General features: G+C 42.1%; 1 pseudogene; it reads right to left on the reverse strand.

Annotated features, from left to right (window-relative positions):
* Positions 1 to 11,871: 11,871 nt before the first annotated feature.
* Positions 11,872 to 13,163, reverse strand: LOC112916818 (large ribosomal subunit protein uL4 pseudogene; annotated as a pseudogene).
* Between the last annotated feature and the right edge of the window lie 308 nt (positions 13,164 to 13,471).

The following is a 13,471-nucleotide window of genomic DNA, read 5'->3' on the forward strand; positions in this document are numbered from 1 at the left end:
AATGCTTTCTCATTCTACACTTGTATTCTGGAAGAGGAAAGAACAGTAAAGGTCTCCTTAACCAGTAAAGTATTAATCATAAGAGAGAGCTAATAGACATACTCACCAAGTGGTGACACCTGGCAGTTAATGAGCTCAGTAAATAAATTAATTTCATTTAAGATTTGTTAAATAAAGCAATGAAGTAGAACTATGGGAGCTGTTGGAAATAAAGAAGATCGGTTCTACTTGTTTGGTGAATTTTATATTTTTCCTTTTTCTTATTTAAATAGAGAGTCTTGTTGATTATGCTATGCTTCCAACTTCTCACTAAATCATGCTGGCTTTGTACAAAGATTCAGGATAAACAAAAGGAAACCTATCAGGTACTAAACAATTTCACCTCTATTGTCTGACTTGCTCTTCCCAACAGTCCTTCAAGGTCAGTGCCACCATATTGCTACCTATTCACATTTTCTAGATGAGAGAAATGAAGCCCAATGAAGTGGATTAATTTGCCTAAGGTCATATAACAATAAACAGCAGAGCCAGGACTTGAACTCAGAGTGAACTGCAAGACTTTGGTCATTTCTGCAACACCCAAATCGTCTTTTCACTTTTATCTCCCATAGATTGCATGCCTAATGCTTCTAGGTTATGTACTAGGAGCAACACAGCATCCCTACCAAAAACCTTTTATTAATCCAGTCACTATATTTATATTGGTATCTGTCTAAAAATATATCTGGTCTAACCTTGTCACTGCTAAGGAGATCAGTGATTTAATTTGTCAATGAGCCTTGTTAAATTATGGCCCTTGACACATATAAGCAAATAAAGTATGACAGACCTATTAGATGTCTCAAGTTTTATCTTCTAGTTGGAGGTTGTCTTGAGAAGACTTGTAAAGCAAGTAGTTCATAGTCATTCACCCATTCATTTAACAAATGCCTATTGAGCTTTTAACGTGGAAGGCATAGTTTTAGGTGCTGTTAATAGAGCAGCGAACCAAAAGTCAAAGCTCTTTCTCTCATGGAGCTCCCATTCCAGTGGCAGGTAAGTAGTAGGGGGAAGCTAATAAACAAATACATGAAGAAATGTATTACATGTCTGGTGATGATAAGTGCTATAGAGAAAAAGGAAGCAGGGAAAGGGGACAGAAAATTGGGGAGGTTGGAGGGATAGATTATGTGGTGCTATGGTTGGACAGGATGGTCAGACAAGACTTCTCTGATGAAGTGACAGTTGAAAGAGGCAAAGGAGGGAACCATGTGGCTCTCTTGAGCATTCCAGGAAGAGAGAACAGTGAGTGTGAAGGCTTTGAAGGATCATTCATGGTGTGTCAAGTTGCTGCAGGAGGCCCAAGCAGTGAAGGAAAGGCAGCAAGGAGATGAGAATGAAGGTAATAGGGTTGGAGGCAGATCCTATGTAACAGTAGGGCTTTGTCCTTTGCCCCACTCAGAGTGCTTCCACATTTCTTATTTTCAGAATATTTCCCATTGTTTCTGTTAATTCCCGACATTCAGAGAGATCCCTCACACATATGTCATCCTCCAGAGGCTGTGCAGTTCAGTGTTTCTGTTCAGATTCTGTAATAAGGCTATGTGGATTCATATCTCAACTCCTGCCTGGAAATTGGGCAAGTCACCCAACCTTTCCATATTTCACTTTCCTCATCTGGAATGTGGAGACTGTGATGATGGTGATGATGGTGATGGTGATGATGATGATGATGATGATGATGATATTGTCTACATCCTAGGGCCATTTTAAGGATCACATGAATTAGTACACGGGAGGCACTTAGAATAGTGCCTGACACATAGGAAGTACCATGTAAGAGTGGCGGATCTTATTCACACAGAGAAGAGAAAGATCTGCTAAAGTAAATCATAGTGGCCAGTAAGTCGTTCATCCCGAGGATCTTTTCCTTCCCAGAGACAATGTTTCCTGACATTATTAAACAGTGGAATCCCAGGCGTGAGAAGCATCCAGATGGGGGAGAGATTTTTTGGTTAGGAAAGCCTTCCCAGTGTGCCTCCTACAATATACACCATCATGATTTACTTCTATTGACAGATAGACCAACTCTTCCCTCCACCAGAATTCTATAGCGAGTCCCAGCTCCTTCTTCTTCTTCTTTTTTTTTTTTTGTTGTTGTTGACCCAATAAGCTTATGACATTCAGTATCAAAACCTTCAGTTTTATTTTATGTTAGGTTGTAAATGTTATGCATCCAAGGATCCACACTTGCATAAAAAACAGGGCCATCACTCCACTGTGCACTCAGAAAGGAGAAATTGCTCCAAGCTGCAAGAGGAATGGTTCATCTTGCACATCTGAGAGTCAGAAGCGGTGGAGGATTGAGCTATAAGGGGAGGGCCATTGTAGCATATGCTTATGAATAATGAATCTGACATTATAGCTATGCAAATGAAACACAGCAAGCTCTAAGCTAAAACTTGGTTTCATCATTTATTCACGGCCTCTTGTGTTCAGCACCTGGATAGTGTTCAGGATAGGAAGGGAGCAGAGCAATCTGCTTGTTCTACTTGGGGTAGAGAAGGCCTGCAAGAAGAAGCCAGATAACTGAGATGGTGCACTTTTCATTGCAAGCTCTGCAGGTAAATGAAGGTGAACAAAATCCTGGAGGAAATGCATACTTAGTTGCTTAAAGAGTGGACAAATGTGAGAGCTTATTAAGGCAAGGAGTGACAATAATTGCTGATGTGCCGGGCAATCGACAAAGACAAGTTAGGGGCTGAATGTAATCCAATGCAGTTTGTGATTGCTACATTTTAATATTTAAATTTGCATGGAATAAACACACTGATCAATTTTATTCCTTTGAGGGATGTTTTACATTTTCTGACAGTCTTGAATTTACCTTTAGAGTGAACAATGCATTTTTCAAAATCAGGCATCAATACAACATTACAATCATGGAGAGGTGAGCAAAGGTGTCCGTATTTGTTTACTCACTGTGCATGCAGACAACCCTTCATTTCTGCCTCCTCACTAAGACAGGATTGCCCGTGGAGAATTTTTCACAATGGAGGGACTCTTAGTCTGACTGATTAAGATTACAGCATAAATCCACAGCATGAGAGAGGACCCAGGCCTGGTACCTGTTCACCTAAAGAGCTGCAGGAAACAAGATGACTCTGGCTTGCTTTTACAAGCTCTGTGGAGGAAGATTTCATATTTTCCTTATGTTATACAGTTATTTCCTAGCACTGACAGTTAGGAGAGTTTTTCTTGTATTACAGACAAATCTGAATTGATCTCAATATAATAATATGAGAAAACTCCATGTCAGCACTGGAAAATAGGAAACATTGTCACCCACATGCCAAAGGCTATGAGGGCTTTCTGGAAGATGAGACTAAGTTGAGTGAAGAATGGACTAGCCTGCAAGTCGCCCTGCACATTGGCATTACCTGGTGTGTAATGTAAACCCACGGGTCCAAGCCTCACTCTCCAGTCGGCTGGTTGCAATTGGTCTGGGGGAGGCAGTGGGGACTGCACACTGGGGACTGCAATGCATTCCAGGTGGTTCTGAGGTGGTGTCAGGAAGGAGATCTACTCCCCTAATCAAAGCTTGCTAGTGGGCTCTAGCTTAGAGAAACAAGGACTTGGGCTGATGACAGAGGTGGGCTGCAGGGCAGAATGGGGCAGATGGTTTCGGTCAGTGCAGTGCAAAAGGGCCTTAGGTCACCCCCACTGGGGATTCCCTAGAGGTGGCCAACCTCAGTAGCTTACACTTGGTGCCCACAGCAGTACCCTTCCCTCTGGGAAGGATTGGAGGAAGCTGTTCCTGAGTGAAAGGCTTGCAGGCGCAACTTCTCAAATAAGCAGATTCTCTGCATTCGGGGTGATGGGAAACTAGGGACCCATGTGGGTGTCTGAGATACTGGATCATTAAAAAGGCAGCTGGTACTCATCTGAAGATCCAGCAAGAGATCTCTGTTCAGCCAACAGGTGGAACTTGAAGAGATCCACACGAGAGATACAAATTCTGTGCATTTAAGTGAGCAAGACTTGATGAGGTCCAATCATAATGCAAGCCTGCTACCTTTGTTCTTTTCCTTGGCTTGTGGTGAACTCTTGGGCCAGTCCCATTATTCTCAGATTGTAGAAATGGTCTGATCACTTAGAGTCACAAAGCAGTCTCATTTCAGTACTGAGCAATAATCACAATCTCAATAGAAAGCTCTTCTTCTCTCTCTGCTCTACTGTTCCACAGACTCCACACCCAGACCAGGAGGCAGGGGCAGGAAAGGGCATTCTTGCCACGATCTGGTGCTCTCCTGACTTGGCAGACATTCAAAGCTGATACTTTCTTTTCCCGAGGCATCTGTGTGGTTCTCAGAAATTTCTTCCTAAGAACACTCTACTCATTGCTCTGGATGAGGATGAGGCTGCTCCCTCGCTGTCCGCCTGCAAATCTTCCCTGTGTAAAACTCTCCAAGCGATATCCGCAAAGCCACACTCATTGAAGAGGGAGTTTCTCACAGCACACTGATACTTTGCTCTAGAGAAATCCTCCAAATTCCAACTCACTAGTCGGCTGCTTCAGATCAATCCTTTTATACCTTTTACTCAGTTAAGGGGCTGAAATATGAAAAATAGAGTTTACAGACACTTTTTATAAGTCCTGCTTGGTGATCCAGTGCCCTGCTTTGGATGGTAGACATCATTTTCCACAGAGCTGGCTTTGTGAGTATATGACCTTTGCAGTTACACAGGATCCCTCATTCAGAAGGGCCCTGTGCTTGGGTTTCTCTGCTGTCACCATCTCCACCTTCTCAATAATTTTTGAGCAAGAGGACCTGTATTTTCACTTCAGATGGGGTCCAGAAAATTATGTATCTAGTCCTGGTTGCCCCTGTTAATGCAGGGGCTTTCACTGAAACTGAGAAAGTACCTCATTTTTAGTGTCTTACTGCACCTGTTTCTGGAGGAGATGCAAGGCCTCTGTAGAATTTTCATTTTTGGGTATGGATAAACTGGAGGCAAAAAAAAAAAAACAAAAAACAAAAACAAACCCACACATATCAATTTGGGGCCTGTGAAAAGACTTGGAGGCACAAAGGAAGAACAGAGCTCATAGGAGGCAAAGGAAGGACATACTTAAAAAAGATTTACCGTAGGAAACAAAAGTAATTTGAGGCAGCATCTGCTCGTACTTTCAATAAGATTCAATTAAGCCTGGTTTCTATGAAACATGAGATTAAAGATGAGATAAGACAATAAATATCAAAAGTAAGCTTGCTTACAGGAAGGCAAAAATCAAAAAAGAAGCCAGACAGAGACAAGAGTGATGGCTTTGAAATAAAAAATGAGTTGGTGGAGTCCTGCAATATATTAGTGGTCCAGTAGGCCCTGAGGATAATTGCGGGAGCAATATGGAGAACCATCTAGAGACAGCCTCCAAATGCTGGGAAAAGCAATGAGATGGAGGCAACAACAGAGAAGAAGAGAGGCAATGGGCCAGCAGCACACAGGTCAGCAGAAATCCTCTAGGAGATCAAAGAGCAAAGGAGACAGAAGCAACATTCCCAGACAGCCGAAGACTGCCTGCTCACCCCCGAGGGGATAGGCACATGGCAGAAGGAGTAGGGAACCACCCTGTTTTATATTAGATATACTTTTCTTACAAATAAAAATACTCACCACAATAACGAGGGATATTAATGCCAAACTGCCCTGGCCTTGCAGACCAATAACTTATGAGTTTGAGGGTGTTAAGCTGAAAGCCCCATGAATTGCCTTTTAGGCTCTTTGTCCAAGCACCAGTGATACACTCAGTTATAAAATATCCCCATCATTTCCTGTTGAGGGCTTCCACCAGGGAGGAGAGTAAAAATAGGAATAATACCATTTATGAACATTGAGACCTTACAAATGCTTTCCTTTATACTTCATTTGGGCCTCCCGACAGTGCTAGAGGCAGATAGTATTCGCAGAAGTTACAGGCCCCCAGATGGAAGTGTCACATGTTAATGGCAGGGCCCGAGTCCACTTGAAAAGTGTATGCGGAGCTCTATTTATGGTAGCCAATTAGAAAAGAGATATCCTTGAGAGTTTGGGGGTGGTTGAGAGGGGGGAATCTTCCATTATTGCACTGTAGAGAACTAGTCGGTATATATCTCTGTGATGACACCTACAGGGCATTGAATCTGGATGTAAGCGACAGGGCATTGGAACCTTCATTTGGGCATTACAAATGCTGCTAATCTGACATTTGAATCTAGCAAGAAAGTACCAATAGACCTGGCTTGAAAATAAGTTCCATCACAGTCCAAAATGCTCTAGACCCTATTTGGAGCCTTCTACAGTCAGTAAACAATGCAGTTCTAAATATCTGAAGGCAGTTTTTTACAACCAATGGTTTATTTCTCTAAATGGTATGGCTATTAGAGAAGCCTATTAGAAAGATAAACAGAAAAGAATAGGCCTAGTTTCTGAATAGAACCACAGAGATAGTGATGTGAGATTCATTCAATTCCTTGGTAAAAAAAATAATGGGTTTTAGGCTAAATAAAGGGTAAAAATGGCTACAGAGCATTTCACTGGGCCAAAGTCATAATGTATGACAGGATCATAATGTGTTTAATGAATCATGGAATGTTCTAATTCAGGAGTTTAGAAATGGCAAACACTTAACACTACTATTTTCCTGCCCGTGACAGACATTCCTAGTCTATTAAAACAGTCTTGCTTGCTCAGCTTAGACATAGCCTCAGAAACATCTTCAGTACAGCACCCTGAGCAGCCTGTAGCAATCCATCAGAGCTGGTATTTAAGATGTCATTTCCAACCTGGTTCGGCTCTCTAATTTTTCAGGTAAGGTTACTGAATCTCAGAAGAAGGACAGAGTGACTGAAAGGTCACAAGACCATTTGGAAGAGGAGCCGGGACTGTAACTTGGATCTTTGATTCTCTACTCAAGTCATCCTCCCTATTTTATCTTATTAGAATTCAAAATTGGAATAAATGCGAAAACTTTAACATTATAGTTCAATACTAATTTTGGTGTATGTGTCTGTGTGTTGTCACTATGTGTCATAACTTTGATGTGTATGCATGTATATCGCTATGTGATAACTGTGTGTGTGTTTCTGTGTGTGTATGTGTGTATGTATGTGTAAGTTGCAACCGTGGATCAAAAGTTCTCTCCCAGGGGCCAGAATCTAGTTCCAGAATTTACAAATTCTTTCAAACTCAAATTCCTTCCATGTTGAAGTACAACATTTGCTCCCATTCTAAAATAAACCACCAAAAATAAGGAGACAAGCCTTCAAACCCTCCATGAACCATGTCTCCTTCGAATCACTGTCCTACCTCATCCTTCCCTTTCACTGTGCTTTTTAGAAGTGACTAGATTTGTGTTATCTATTTTCTTTATTTTTCATTATTCTTCAATCTCTTGTAATTTGATTTCTGACCTCAATACTCAAAACGACTGCTGAACAGGTCATTAATGGTCTAATACCCAAACCTAACGAACTTTTGCTATTCCTATTTTATGGACCCCATTTGATGACGTTAACCACTACTGGTTCTTGAAACCCTTCATTCCTTGCCAATATTTTCTCTTGACCGTGCTTGTACCTCGCTTCATCCCACACACCCTTCCTTCTCCTCCTTGGCATTTGTCTTGGGCTCATAGTCTTCCTCTTCCTATTTGGAAATAATCCATTTGCTATCTGTCACTCTCTTTGGGCCATCTCTGCTCAATAGAAATATAATGCAAGCACTAAATGCCACTGCAATATGTAATTAAAAATTTTCTAGTAGCCACATTAAAAAAGTGAAAAGAAATAGATGAAATTAATTTTAATCATGTATTTTATTTAACCCAATATATCCAAAATATTATCATGTCAAAATGTAGCCAACTAAAAAAATTAAGGCAATTTGCATTGTCTTTTCACATTAAGTCTTCAAGATCCAGTGTGTATTTTACACTTCCTGCACATCTAAGTTTGGGCACTTGCCTTTCCAGGACTCAGTAGCCACCTGTGAAAGTATAGACAGTGTAGACCTAGATTCTAAGGTCCTTTATCCACTGAATTTTATTTTGAATACAGTTGTCTGATATGTGACATGTACTCAATGAATTCATTCATTCATTCAATCATTTATTCATGAAACAAATACTGAGTGCCTACTATATGCCAGGCTCAGTTATAGATACTAGGGATATAGCTGTGAATAAAAAAGCCCCTGTCCTCAAGGAACTTGAAGTCCAGGGTAGGAAAGCTGCAGACATGTGTACAAATAAATACATCTCATGTTTAGGTACCAGATTACTTTGATGATGTAATATTTGAGCAGAGATTTGAATGCAATAAAGTGTGAGCCTCAGAAATACCCGAGGAGGGGAGAGAAGTATTCTTGGCAGAGGGGACAAAGGTCCTAGGGGTGATACGTGCTTGGCAAATTTGAGGAAGACAGGAGACTAGGGGGCTGCGATAAAGCAAGTGGGATGGAAGGGTGACAGGAAATGAGGTAAACTAAGGACCTACAGGACAGATTATGTTGGGACTTGCTGCACATGGTAAGAATTTTTGATTTTGTGCAATATGTGCTGAAAGCCATTGGGGGGTTTTTGAGTAGGTGTGTGATGTGAACTGACATTTGTTGTTGTTATATCTAGAGCAGTGAGTTATACAGATGAACACCATAGTCAGAAGGCCAGATTAAGGAGTCTTTATTAAAAGCCAGCGGCTGTGAGGGGCACATGCACTCCAAAATCTCGCAGCCCCAAGTCGGCTCAGGGGTAGGTTAATAAAGGCGTAAACCACGTCCTGTTGACAGTTGCTAAGCATTGTACAGAAGCCAAAAAGCTGGGTTAAGTGAATGTCTAGGGTGTACTTCCTGAAACCCTGGGTATTAGGACATTTTGTCCATTAAACAGACATAAGGTTACAAAAATAGCGGCTGTACACAAGATGGCATTTTTTATGCTAAGCCCCTGGTATTTCATTGTAAAGGGACCACTCTGGGGCTCTTGGTGGACAGACTGCAGAAGTGCAGCAAGAACACTAGCTGAAATGAACCTGAGTCGGAATGTATGAAGTCACTGGCCGGGTGCCCGGGTGGCTCAGTCAGTTAAGCGTCCACCTACAGCTCGGGTTAGGATCTCAAGCTCCTCGGATGGAGCCCTGCGTCGGCCCCCTGTTCAGTGGGGAGCCTGCCTCTCCCTCTGCTGCTGCCCCTGCTTGTGTTCTCTCTCTCAAATAAATAAATAAAATCTTAAAAAAAAAAAAGAATGTATGAAGTCACTCTCTTTACAAGACAACTGAAACTTGTCTCTGCTTTTTGCCAGGGCAAGGTATCTACTGCTTCCTGGGGTGCCTTCCTCAGGGCCCTGGCACTCCCTTCCATCTTGAGTGTCTGAGCTGTGCCCTTGACAGGTGTTTACCTATTTCTCAAACTTCTAACGTCTCATCGTTGTGCTTGCTGACTGACATGCAACACCATATAATTTATGCCTGGCTGAGTCCTAGCTCTATGCATTTTTCATCCTTTTAAAATTAAAAACAAGTATATATACACATCCCCTTGCTATTTTATGAGGCTTTTGTACTCAGCCAAGTGTCAGTTTGACAGCCGTGGTGCTTCTCCCACTACCAGAAGCCTGGGTGGTGTTAGGAAGGCCCCCTTGGGGGCTGATTAAAATCTCTGCCTGGTGTCACCTGCCTGAAACAAAAGCCTAGTGCCTTCTGCCATCAGGCAAAAATACTTGCAGCACTCAACATGGGGCATAGGGTTTCATCCTTTGGAATGAAACTTAAAACTGCATCTGCTGTAAGGTGTTTAGAATTTAGTCTAGTTGTCAAATTGGATCTAACTTCAAATGTGGCAAAATTGTGAAGTCAGTGAAGTTTGTTTTTAGTGCCCCCGGATTCCTTCTATTACTACCTACATCTACAGTAGAAGTAACCACTACTGCCATCACTGCCACTACCACCACCACCACCACCGCCACCACAATAAAAATAGTGAACTTTTACTTATGCTGGCTGCTGTCAATGCATTATCTCATTTAATTCCCTCAATAATTTTTGAGATTTGTACTATTATTATCCCCACTTTACAGAGGAGGAAAACTGAGACTTAGAGAAAGAACTAGTGTGCTCAGGTAGCTAGAATACTTGAAATCCAAACTTGGGTTTGGATTCCCTGGGTTCACATTCTTGACTACCACTTTGTGTTGCATCCAAGACTTCCTGCTATGCCCATTTATTCACATTTACTCACACATTCACTACATTGTTAGTCTCTTTATAGTCTTCGTGTTTGTGCTCTATAGGAATTTATCCAAGGACAAGAATGTTCTGAGAGATCATGGTGCTAAAGTCAGAGAAGAGTTCTCTATTTATCAAGGGCCGGCTCTGTTGTTATCATTGAGCTTTCTCCTTATTATCCTTGCAGGAGGTAAGGAAGCTGAGACTCCATTAGGTTGGGTTCCTCAGAAGCAGACTCTGGGATGAGGATTCCTGTGGAAGGGGTATTAGGAAATGTTCCTCACTGGAAGGCGGGGGAATTGGTGGAAAAGAGAAACAGGCTAAGCAAGGGTGCTCAGTGTTGGCTCTGTAGTTGCTGTGGGTCTTAGAGATATCCTTTGGCAGCAAAATGACTGGGGTGTTTGTACCCATGTCCCCATTGGTCACTGGCCAAACATTGCTTACAGCCTCAAGTACTTTGGGCTCTCTCTTAGTCTGAGGGTGTCTCTAGCAAAGAGGTGTGGTGCAGACCTCTGAGAAGACAGAGCATCACAGGCCAGCCTGCACAAAATAGAAAAGGATGAGAGGGGAAATGGGCAGAGTCCTGGCAGCATCTTCCAGAGGACTAATGAGCAGATGCTCCAAAGTGGCAGAGCAGCAATTAAAACCAGGGTCTGATTCACTTCAAAGGCTGAGTCTTTGTCTTTCATGTTCAGATAATGCTGAATTGTTCTAAGCAGTATTTTCAGGTGACAGAGACTTTTCCAGAGCCCCTGAAGTCATAACCCTAGGAAGCTACTACTATCTACTCTTTTTTTCTTTTTAATTTCAAGTTTTCATTTAAATTTTGGTTATTTAACATATATGGTAAAATTGGTTTCAGATGTTATATTCACTTACATATGACACTCAGTGCTCATCACAGGTGCCTTCCTTAATGCCCGTCACCCATTTAGCCTGTCACCCTGCCTATCTCCCTTCCAGCAACCCTCAGTTTGTTCTCTCTAGTTAAGAGTCTCTTATGGTTTGCTTTTCTCTATTCTTTTTTTTTTTAAAGATTTTATTTATTTTAGAGAGAGAGGGATAGCAGGAGTGAGGGGGGGGGCAAGGAGCATAGGGAGAGAGAGAAGCAGACCCCCCACTGAGCAGGGAGCCCAACAGGAAGGCTCCATCCCAGGACTCTGAGACCATGACCTGAGCCGAAGGCAGATGCTTAACCGTCTGCCACCCCGGTGCCCCTACTTCCCTCTCCTTTTTTTTTTTTTAAGATTTTATTTATTTAATCATGAGATATAGAGAGAGACAGAGACCTAGGCAGAGGGAGAAGCAGGCTTCCCTGTGGAGAGCCCAGTGTGGACTTGATCCCAGGATCTCAGGATCACGACCTGAGCCAAAGACAGATGCTCAACCACTGAGCCACTCAGGCGTCCTACTTTCCTCTACTCTTAATGTCAGTTATATCAATGAGATTCAGCAGAAATTCTGCTTTGGGGTTTCTAGGGAAGTTTATATATTTTTTTTCCTTTTTTTTTCTTCCTTGTATTTTTGGTTATAATTTTTTTTTTCATATTTCTCACTGTCTTCGATCAGGTTTTTATTCAGAATTAGCTGTCCAAAATGATTTGACTTCTATGAAATAAACAAATCTAAGATTTTAGGCAGCAGGCTTCTTTTCTTCTCTGGTGGGTTTATTTTCTTCAGGTGTCTTGTCAGCTGCTGATTTCTTGGTAGCTGCAGCCTTTTTTTTTCGCACCAAAGGTTTCTTCTGCTTCTTCACACCAGTAGCCTACTTTCCTTTCTCCCTTATCACAGGCTTCTTGCCTGGAACCCCCTCTCATATGACTTGGATTCTAAAGCTGCTGCTTGCCTTATCCATCTGGAGTTTGTGATTGTTGGCCTGGTGAAGAATGGTGTTGCAGCACATGGTCTTTGCATATGGGTTCAGCTTCAACATGATTCTCAAGTTCTTTAATGGTTTCCTCCTTAGGACTCTGTGATGAATCTTTTTGCGTGGTGCTTGGAGGGCTCTTTAGGTCTCTGGGTTTTTGAAGATTCTGCTATGGTCTGTATCAAGCATCTTATGCATTGGGAAGGTTGTAGTCACTCTTGAGGGAGGCAACCTGATGCCAAGTGCCATACAAATCGACTAACTGGTGGAAAGCACTCTCAGTCTAGATGCAGAAATGTCTCACATGTTCACCAGGAGAAAGTTTCAAAATGTCCAGTTTGCTTACCTTAAGTAATTCCAGGATGTTCCTCAGGCCTTGATACCGTTGTCTTCATCGCAGATGATGCAGGATTCTTTGTGCCGGATATGATGACATATTTTCATTTTGCTCTTGCCAGCTCTCATTCACTGAAAGGCATAGATCTTTCTGATGACATTCCGGGCTTTAGGTTTCTTAAGAAACAAAACAGCCTCCTTGGTCTTCTTGTAGACTTCAACTTTATCTTCAACCACCAAAGGAAGTTCAGGAACTTCCTCAATACGATGACCTATAGACGTGACCAACACTGGTAAGGTTGAGGTGGCCAGGCCAGAGCAGGTGGTATATCACTTTTGTGTCCTGTTCACTCTGTGGTGCCAATGGTGCCAGGTTTTGGCTGGTGAAAACATGCAGCCCCCACAACACGTATTTCTAAAAGCAACCTGGCCAGCATGGCAAGTCCCACTGCCTCGAACTCTGGGAACTCAAGCCACAGCTCTGTCAGTACACCAAGACTCAGTCCTGGTTTGATGACCCGCTAATTCCCTGACAGCATATGGTTGTCTGTTTTTGTGCAAGTTGGTGTGAACAAACTTGATATCAGGTCGAATGGGAGCCTTCAACACAGCAGGCAAAGTAACATTTTTGCCAGATGATTCCCCCTTTTTGGAGTACACAGATATCAGTGGATGAGCACATGCCATGTGGGGAGAGGAAAGGACCATGCTCCTCTCAACCCAGTGGCTCCTGTAGGAAAAGTATAAGTTTTGTTTTTTAGCAGCTTTATTGAAATATCTACGTGCGGTACAATTTAATGACTTAATATATTCACAGAGTTTTGCAACCAGCGGCAGTATTTAATTTTAGAACATTTTTATCTCTCCAAAAAGAATCTTCCTGTTAGCAGTCGCTCCCTATTCCCTTCTCTCAGACTTTTGCAAACAATAGTTCACTTTCTGTTTCTATGCCTATTCTGGACATTTCATATACATGGAATATATATAATATATGGCCTTTGTGTCTGCCTTATTTCACTTAGCATAATAT

This window comes from Vulpes vulpes, chromosome 8 (assembly GCF_048418805.1).
Source record: "Vulpes vulpes isolate BD-2025 chromosome 8, VulVul3, whole genome shotgun sequence".
In the NCBI taxonomy this organism is placed as follows: Eukaryota; Metazoa; Chordata; class Mammalia; order Carnivora; family Canidae; genus Vulpes; species Vulpes vulpes.